At 40.6% G+C, this 9,243-nt stretch overlaps 1 non-coding gene across 1 annotated transcript; it reads left to right on the plus strand.

Moving 5' to 3' along the window:
* The first annotated feature begins 4,008 nt into the window (after positions 1-4,008).
* On the plus strand, positions 4,009-4,160 carry LOC119801519. Its single transcript, XR_005283209.1, has one exon. It is a non-coding gene; the product is annotated as a small nucleolar RNA SNORA42/SNORA80 family (small nucleolar RNA).
* The last annotated feature ends 5,083 nt before the right edge of the window (positions 4,161-9,243 follow it).

The following is a 9,243-nucleotide window of genomic DNA, read 5'->3' on the forward strand; positions in this document are numbered from 1 at the left end:
GATTATAATTACATCATTCTCCCTCTTCCCTTTCCTCTATCAAAACCCCTCCATATCCCATTGCTCTTTTTCAAATTCATGGCTACTTTTTTCATTAATTGTATTTACATGTAAATATACATGCACATACATAGCTCTATGCACATACACACATGCACACATACACAAATTGTAGTTGGCATTTTCTTTGGGCTACCAACCAGCTCCCCAATAAAGACATGAAGACTCATTGTTTATTATGAATGCTCAGCCTTAGCTTAGAATTGTCCCACTAGCTCTTTTAACTTGATTTAACCCATCTCCATTCATCTACATTTTGCGTCGGGTATTTTTACCTTTTCCTCATTCTGTGTGTCCTACTTTCTTGCTTCCTCCGTATCTGACTGGCTGGCCCCTGACATCTTTCTGCCATCTCTTTTTCTTTCTTTCCTGAGCCTAAATTCTCCCTCCTACTTACTCTCCCTGAATGCAAGTTCTACCATGCCTCCTCCTTTGCTATTGGCCATTCAGCTTTTGATTAGAACAATCAGGTGCCTTAGTCAGGTCAGGAAAAACACCAATACTTCTTTACATAATTCAGCAAATGCAGCACATCTTTGCATAGTTTAATAAATATTCTGAAGCACACACACAGCCGTCTTCCTAAATATAACCTGCTGAATCCATATAATGCTACTTGTAGGTATATTTTCAGTACTGACCGTTGGGTATTGAGTAATCAGTCAGTGTGCTTTTTCTTGGGAAGACTTCTTTCTCCCTCTCTCAGTATTCTTTACGTGCCTGTAGCTCCTTGTGTAGATCTGAGCCTGCGTGGTCTTTGCTCCCATCCCCTTTAGCCTGTCTACTGGTGCCCTTGTTCAGCTCATGTTCAGACAGTCATGTTAGCGATGCTTTATGGGCATGTCTCCTGACATTAGTAGGTGGCACAGCCTCACAGAAAGCTCTTTGACCTTTACAAACTTGCTGCCTTCTTTTCCACAATGTTCTCTGAGTTTATGGTGCAGCAGTTGTATTGTACATGCATCAGATAGAACTGGGCTCTATAGTTCTGCATTCAGATTGGCTGGGACTCTTCTGGGACTCTTTGTTTCTTAGATATTAGACCATTTGATGTCCTTTAACTCGTGATACTGTGATATTTTCCTATTTATTTTCTTGTTGTCATTCATTTTATATAATTTCTATATTTCAGTTTCTTTTTTACTTTCCTTTGCTGTGCTCAGTGTTTTCATAGAATCGCCAAAGGAATAATTCATCGGCAGTACAGTGAATTAAAATTCGTACCACACTCCCATTTGACTGCTTTATATCTCCGTTGTGATAATGAAATTCCCCAACATGGTCCTGTGAGTTATTTGTTTTTCCTACTTTTTAACATAATATTAATGATTATTTTCAAGTCTTTGTCAAATCTTGCAATATATGAATCACATATAGCTATTTGGATTGATTTACCTATTATAAAGGATAATATTTTCTTGTATTTTTTACTTAATTTTTGTTGGATGCCTGACATCTTGCTCAGAATACCAGAAATTAAGCTATATATTAGTAAGCCTCTCTCTCTCTCTCTCTATATATATATATATATATATATATATATATATATATACTATATTTTATATATATTATATATATACACATACATACATATTAGTATCGCTTCTCTCATACTATTAGAGGATTCGGGAATTTAACGAGTTCTCCAGCTGGATATGGATTTAAGTTTTATTGCTATTTTCTTCTGTGTCAGTTTGAATTCTCTGAGTAAATAGAATAATGTGATCTGGCTAGCTAGTTTTGGTAAACAGATAGATAGAAAGATCATTACTTAATTACCCAGGCTCAAGCACATCTGCTTCATCATATTTTCATAATTTACTAAGTACACTACTGTTTAAATTCTGCCTTTGGGCCTTGTTTCCTTTATTAATGCCCTAGTGCCACATAACACTTACGTTAAATGTGATTATCTCCTTTTCCAGTTTTCCTATTTCGTGTCATTATTTTCTCAGATGTCAACCACAGTAAAATTGCTAACATAACATATATATATACATATATATATATACATATATATATATCCACCCAAAGCACATTGTTACAGATATAAACAGAATGCTCTAAAAGTTTCTAAGGACAGGTAGGAAAGGAAGCAAGGAAAGGGGCAAGGAGAAGGAGGGCACAATTGGCATGCTGTAACAACCTAAGTAGTGCAAGCAACCGTAGAACATGAGAAGGGCTCAAAAAGTTTCCTCATTCTAGACTCTGGAAAGAGTGCCACTCAGCCACACTATCTAACCCAGTGATAGAAAGTTCAGATGTCTGGCTTCCCAAACAGCAAGAAAACAATTGCCTGCAATTTTTACTAATGTGTTAACACACCCGTAAGACAGCAACACAGCAGGTGTGGCACAGATGCAGACACACAGCCTTATTGAGCCAGTCGAGACACCAGCAGGGATTTCTCAGTAGACAAATTGGCAGGCTACTTGACACATCTGTCTGTCCTGAAAGGACACTCAGATGCTGGTGGTGCTTTGGGAATTAAGTTATTCATAGCTATTAAGTAAACCTAAGCTAAAGCTTTAAGTAAACACTTGATTATAGGGGAAAGGCATTGTAAATGGCAAGGTTGGTTTGCAACATCATTTTTATGGTTGCAACCATGCGCTCTATTGCTCAGTTAGGAAATGGAAGGATGACAAGGTCTGCCCCTAAAGTCACAAATCCAGCTCCTCCAAGATGACATTAGAAATGCCAAAGGGAAATCACATTTCTGATGGACACATTGTACTTAGAGATGCGAGATCAGCATCAAGATGATGAGATTAAACACTGACAGCACTGGCTTTGGGGAAAGCCAGGAAGAAGTGAGAAAGCAGATGTCACTGTCCTTCAGTAAGAAGAACAGAGAACACCATGCATGTGTGTGCTTGCATAGTGCCAATGAAGAGAAAGCTGGAAGGGTTGAAAATAGGGGGAAAAGATAAAGACAATAAAAGTGCTTGAAAATAAAGTAATAAAGCCGGGGGAGTGGGGGATGGCGCACGCCTTTAATCCCAGCACTGAGGAGGCAGAGGCAGGCGGATCTCTGTGAGTTCAAGGCCAGCCTGGTCTACAAGAGCTAGTTCCAGGACAGGCTCCACAGCTACACAGAGAAACCCTGTCTTGAAGGAAAGAAGGAAAGAAAGAAAGAAAGAAAAAAGGAAGGAAGGGAGGGAGGGAGGGAGGGAGAGAGGGAGAGAGGGAGAGAGGGAGAGAGGGAGAGAGGGAGAGAGGAAGGGAGGGAGGGAGGGAGGGAGGATTTAAAAACAAATTTCATAGCTTTGTGTGTGTGTGTGTGAGAGAGAGAGAGAGAGAGAAAGAGAGAGAGAGAGAGAGAGAGAGAGAGAGAGAGAGAGAGAGAGAGAGAGAGAGAGAGAGAGAGAGAGAGAGAGAGAGAGAGAGAGAGAGAGAACATTTTTGGTGACTGTGTAATACAACAGTTCAAAAGAAGCTACTATGTTTCAAATACCATGGAAGTGCTCTACATGAATCTCTACATTGAAGGGAAATGGGGAGCAAAACTTTTCAGAGCCAAGCTCTCTCACACCAGTAACGGAGCAGGGAGACAGGGGTCAGCCACTCATCTCCATTGGCTTCTCCTCTGCTGCTCCTTCTAGATTCTTCCCTGTCTTCTCAAGCCATATAAACAGGCTCACTGCAGTGATAGTTTGGCAAATAATAACCATTATTAAATAAGTATTTCCATCTGTGTAAACACATGTGTTTACTTGAAAGTCTGTTTCTGTGAGGGCTACCAGTGCCAAGAACCATCAATATGTCAATGTTCAGTAAGAAAACTGCAATCAAAATAAAGTAGATTAAATTCAAAATTATGGGTATCTTAGAGGGCCAAAATGCCACATGATGAAGTCACTCAGAACACTGAGAGCATTAAGTCCCTTGAAAATTGGGGGGAAAAACAATGTGGTGAAGATTTCCAGAGAAAGGCCACAGGGATTTGGGGTGAAGACCTTTGGCAAAATAGGCTAGCCTGTGGTTACTTAGCAAGCAAATTTCCTCATAGCGTCCCGTACTGAAACAAACTGAGGCTCCCAACCATTGTCCAGCCTCTGTGCCCGTAGGCTGCTGACATTGAAGTGGGTCACACAGTGGGAGGGGGACACATCTCATATTTATTCTATCAAGAGAATTGTAACCCAGCTGCTGTGCATCTCTCTGAGGGTAAAAGGCAAGGTTAGCGTCTGCAGGGCTCAAAGTAGTTGCCAGATGAAGCTAATGTTATGTTAAGAAGAGATAACACTGAAAAATGGGAAAGACATTCCCTTCCCTCTCCTGATACCTTCAGATCTCGCTAATGTTGCTTATTGGTAGAACTGTTAGGGAAGCCAGATCTCAACGGCATTTACCAACCAGCATAGAGCTCACTCCATGTTTTAAGGTTTCTATTGCTGTGAAGAGACAGGATGGCCATGACAACTCTTATAAAGGAGAATATTTAATTGGGGCTGGCTTACAGTTTCAGAGGTTCAGGTGCTGGCGAGGTAGTGAGAGTTCTACATCTTGAACAGGCAACAGGAAGTGGTCTAAGATACTGAGTGGTATCTTGAGCACATGTGAGACCTCAGAGCCTGCCTCCACAGTGACACATGTCTTCCAAGTGCGATTCTCTTTGGGGGCTATATTCTTTCACACCACCACACTCCAAAAGGGCAGAGTGGAGGAGATAGCAGGAGAATAGGGCAATTAGCATTTGTATTCATTTGCTTTAACTTCAGCCTACACTCACACCCAATGCCCACACATCAGGTCTCTCTAGAAGGCTAAATACCCCTACCCTCCATTCCTGGGGCCCCATGTCTTCAGGCTGCCCCTTCTCCAGCACCTACTCTCAATAGGATATCCTGATGCTCTCACTTTTGCACTGGCCACTAACTGCCATGAAAACCCCAGCTTAGGGTGGTCTGTCTCCCAGTTACTCACTGCTTCCTTCCCTTCATTCTCCAAAGAGGGATTTCTCCTTTTTCACCCTGTCTGGTCCCCAGCCTTAGCTGCAGGGGCATCCTCCTTTCGTGGTTATTAATAACCTCCAGTGCACGCTTCTCTCCAGTTTCTTTACTCTCCAGTTCTCTTGGAGATTCTGGTTATTTAACCCCTTGGACTTCTTGGGTTCCTCTTCATTTCTCCACTACTAACTGCTGATTTCCCCAAAAGTTGTTCTTCCCTCTAGAACTCCAGAAATTAACTGAAATTGAGTTTTGCATTAAGACAATGGGTTAGAAGTCTTCTCTGCCTACTGTGAATGAGAAGTGTTGGGGGTTAGGAGGTGGGAAAAAAAAAACTATATTCCAAAGAGAAAGAACAGTAGGGACCATAAAAGAAGGGGGAAATGGGGAAGCTAAAAAGCATGGAGAAACACAAAGTAAACTAAGAGAAAATTAGAAATAGTGTTCAGCTGTAGCCTGGCAAGGGGAGCCAGGTGAGTGTAAGTGGGGCCGGGAGAGGAGAAAGCTTTCTAAAGGAAATTCTCAGTGTGCTGGCTACTTTCATGACAACTTGAGACAAGCTAGGGTCATTTGGAAAGTGGGAACCTTTATTGAGAAAATGACCCACTGGACTGGCTTATAGGCAAGTCCAGGAATCATTTTCTTAATTAGTGATTGGTGTGGGAGGGCCCAGCTCACTGTGGGGAGTGCCAGTGGTCCTGAGTAGTATAAAAAAGAAGGTTGAGAGAGCTCTGGAGAGCAATCCAGTACAGGTTTTTGAAATATGACCTAATGATTCTCTGAATTTCCTCCATGTCTGTTGTTATGTCCTTCTTCTTTTCTGGTTTTGTTAATTTGGATGTTCTCTCTTTGCCTTTTGGTTAGCTTTGATAAAGGTTTGCCTAATTTGTTGATTTTCTTGAAGAACCAACTCTTTGTCTCATTGATTCTTTGTATTGTTTTCTTTGTTTCTATTTTGTTGATTTCAGCTCTCAATTTGATTATTTCCTGCCATCTAGTCCTCCTGGGTGAGTTTGCTTCTTTTTGTTCTAGAGTTTTCAAATGTTCTGTTAACTCTCTAGTGTGGGATTTTTTTCCAGCTTCTTTCTGTAGGCCCTTAGTGCTATGAACTTTCCTCTTAACTCTGTTTTCATTGTGTCCTATAAATTTGGGTATGTTGTGTGGTGGTCAGTTTCATTGGATTTTAGGAAGTCTTTATTTTCTTCCTTTATTTACTCCTTGACCCACTGATAATTCAGGTGAACATTCTTTCATTTCCATGTGTTCGTGGACTTTCTGAAATTAGTGTTGCTGTTGAATTATAATTTTAAGCCATGATGATTGATAAGATACATTGCTAATCCAATTTTTTTGGTATCTGTTGAGATTTACTTTTTTACTTGGTTTGTGGCCAATTTTTGAGAAGGATCCATGAAGTGCTGAGAAGAAGTTATATTCTTTTATGTTTGGATGGAATGTTCTATAGATGTCTTTTAACTCCACTTGAGTCATAACATGTTAGTTCCCTAATTTCTCTGTTAATCTTTTGTCTGACAGACCTGTCCAGTGGTGGGAGTGGGGTGTTGAAGTCTCCCCCTATTAGCGTGTGGGGTTTAATATGTGATTTAAGCTTTAGTAGTGTTTCTTTTACATATGAGGGTGTCCTTGTATTTTGGGCATAGACATTCAGCATTGAGATTTCTTCTTGATGGAATTTTTCCTGTGACTAATATGAAATGTCCTTCTTTATCCCTTTTGATTGATTTTAGTTTGAATCTATTATGTTAGATATTAAGATAGCTACACCAGTTTGTTTCTTAGGTTCATTTGACTGGAAAATTTTTTCCCAACCCTTTACTCTGAGGTGAAGTCTGTCTTTGAGGTTGAGGTATGTTTCTTGTATGCAGCAGAAGGATGGATTCTGTTTTCATAACCAATCAGTTAGCCTGTGTCTTTTTATAGGTGAGGTGAATCCATTTATATTAAGGAATATTAATGACCAGTGATTGCTATCTCCTGTTATTTTAGTTTTCATTGTTGGTGATGTTCTTGTGTGTATTTTTTCCCTTCTTTGGGATTTGCTGATTTGAGATCATTTATTCTGTTTTTGTGGATGTAGCTAACATGCTTGGGTTGGAGTTTTCCTTTTAGTACTTTGTATAGGGATGGTTTTGTGGTTTGTTATTGGTTAAATATGGTTCTGTCATAGAATATCTTGTTTTGTCTTTCTATGGTGATTGAAAAATTTTCTGGGTATCGTAGTCTTGGCTGGCATCTGTGGTCTCTTAGTGTCTGCATAATGCTTGACCAGGACCTTCTGGCTTTCATTGTTTCCATTGAGAAGCCAGGTGTAATTTTGAAAGATCTGCCTCTATATGTTACTTGGCCTTTTTCATTTGCAGCTCTTAATATTCTTTCTTCTGTATGTTTAATGTTTTAATTATTATGTGGCTAGGGTTTTTTTTTTAATCCAGTCTGTTGGTGTTCTGTAAGCTTCTTGTATCTTCATATGCATATCTTTCTTTAGGCTGGGAAAGTTTTCTTCTATGGCTTTGTCAAATATATTTTCTGTGGTTTTTAGTTGGACTTCTTCTATCCCTATTATTCTTACGTTGGGTATTTTCATGATGTTCCATATTTCCTTGATATTTTGTGCTAAGCTTTTGTTAGATTTAATGTTTTCTTTGACTGATGAGCCCATTTCCTCTATTGTGTATATTCAGCACTTGCAATTTTCTCTTCCATCTCCAGTATTCTGCTGTTTATGGTTGCATTTGTGGTTCCTGATCATTTTTCATATTTTCTCTTTCCAGAATTCCCTCAGCTTGCATTTTCTTTATTGTCTCTATTTCAGTTTTCAAGTCTTGAGTTGTTTCTTTCATCTGTTTGATTTCTTTTTCTTGGTTGTTGATTTCTTCCATTTTTTGTTTGTCTTTTCCTCTATTTCTTTGAGGGAATTTTTAATTTTCTCTTTAAAGGCCTTCAACTTTCTCCTAAAGTTATTTTTAGGTCGCTTCCTTCTGCTTCACTTATATTTAGGTGTTACCGATGTAGAGCCACAGTTTTTGTTGGTGTGGTGTTGCTATATATTTGTGGTGTTGAGTGTGTTCTTATCTTGTCTACCCATCTTTTCCTTGATGTAGTTGGGGCTGTGTCTCTGGTGATCAGTCTTCGAGGTGCCAGTGGATCAGATGGTTGCTCCTCGTGGTGCTGTCAGGCCCATGGTTCCAGTCACCCAGAGGTCACTGGGTGTTCTTGGAGGTCGCTAAGTATTCCTGTGTGTTACTCTGCAATCCTGGAGGTTCTTTGAGCCTGCTCCCATGGAGGTTGCTTGCTTGGTGCTGCTCCTGCTGAAGTGGCTTCCTTGGGCATGCTCTAGCAGTGGTCACTAGCTCAGGCCTGCTCTGACAGAGGTCGCTGGCTTGGGCTTGCTCTCTTAGAGGTCCCTGACTAAGACCGGACCCATCCCATAGAGGTTTCTTGCTCAGGCCTGCTCTCTTGTACCTGCTCCTGTGGAGGTTGCTGTCTCAGGTCTTCTCTGGTGGAGGTTGCTGACTCAGGCCTGTTCCCGCATATGTCCCTGGCTTTGGCCTTCTCCCATGGAGGTTCCTGATTCACACCAGGTCCTGCAAAGGTCTCTCGCTGGGTCCTGTTCCATTAGTGGTCACTCCCTTGTAGCTGCTACTGTGGAGGTCACTCCAGGCAAATATTTTAAGGCTTGCAATATAAACACACTACTAAAGGCCCATATAGTGAATTTCCATCATAAATGTACATGTGATTCCAGCTGCATTCAGTAGCAAAATAATTGAATCTTAACATTAACAGTGCTTTTGGACTTGTCCTTAGTGAGCCAAACTCTGGAGGGAACCTGACAGGGAGACACCCACGTATCCCTGCATCACCCTCAGTCCATTGTATTTTATCTTCTCAAGCTGTTCTGTCATCTAGGGTAGTATGTTTTTTTTTTTCCATAGTCATTAGTTCCTTTAATTTCTGTGGGGAAGTTTCTCCCATGGTGACAGATAATGATTAAACTAATTTTACATGGGGGCCCGTGAGAGTCCCTCTGCCAAGTTATTTCCCAATGGCAAAATGTTACCTAGTCTGTCCCTTGTTGAACTCCCATTCATTGGTCCAATGTCGGCCTTTGCCACACTTGTCCACAGTCCAGAAGGCAGGATCATTCTGTTTGAATTACTGATAGAAAAAAAAAACACTCTTTCTAGAAATGCCCTGCCTACAACCCCTT

The sequence above is a fragment of the Arvicola amphibius genome, chromosome 14, assembly GCF_903992535.2.
Source record: "Arvicola amphibius chromosome 14, mArvAmp1.2, whole genome shotgun sequence".
NCBI classification, from domain to species: Eukaryota; Metazoa; Chordata; class Mammalia; order Rodentia; family Cricetidae; genus Arvicola; species Arvicola amphibius.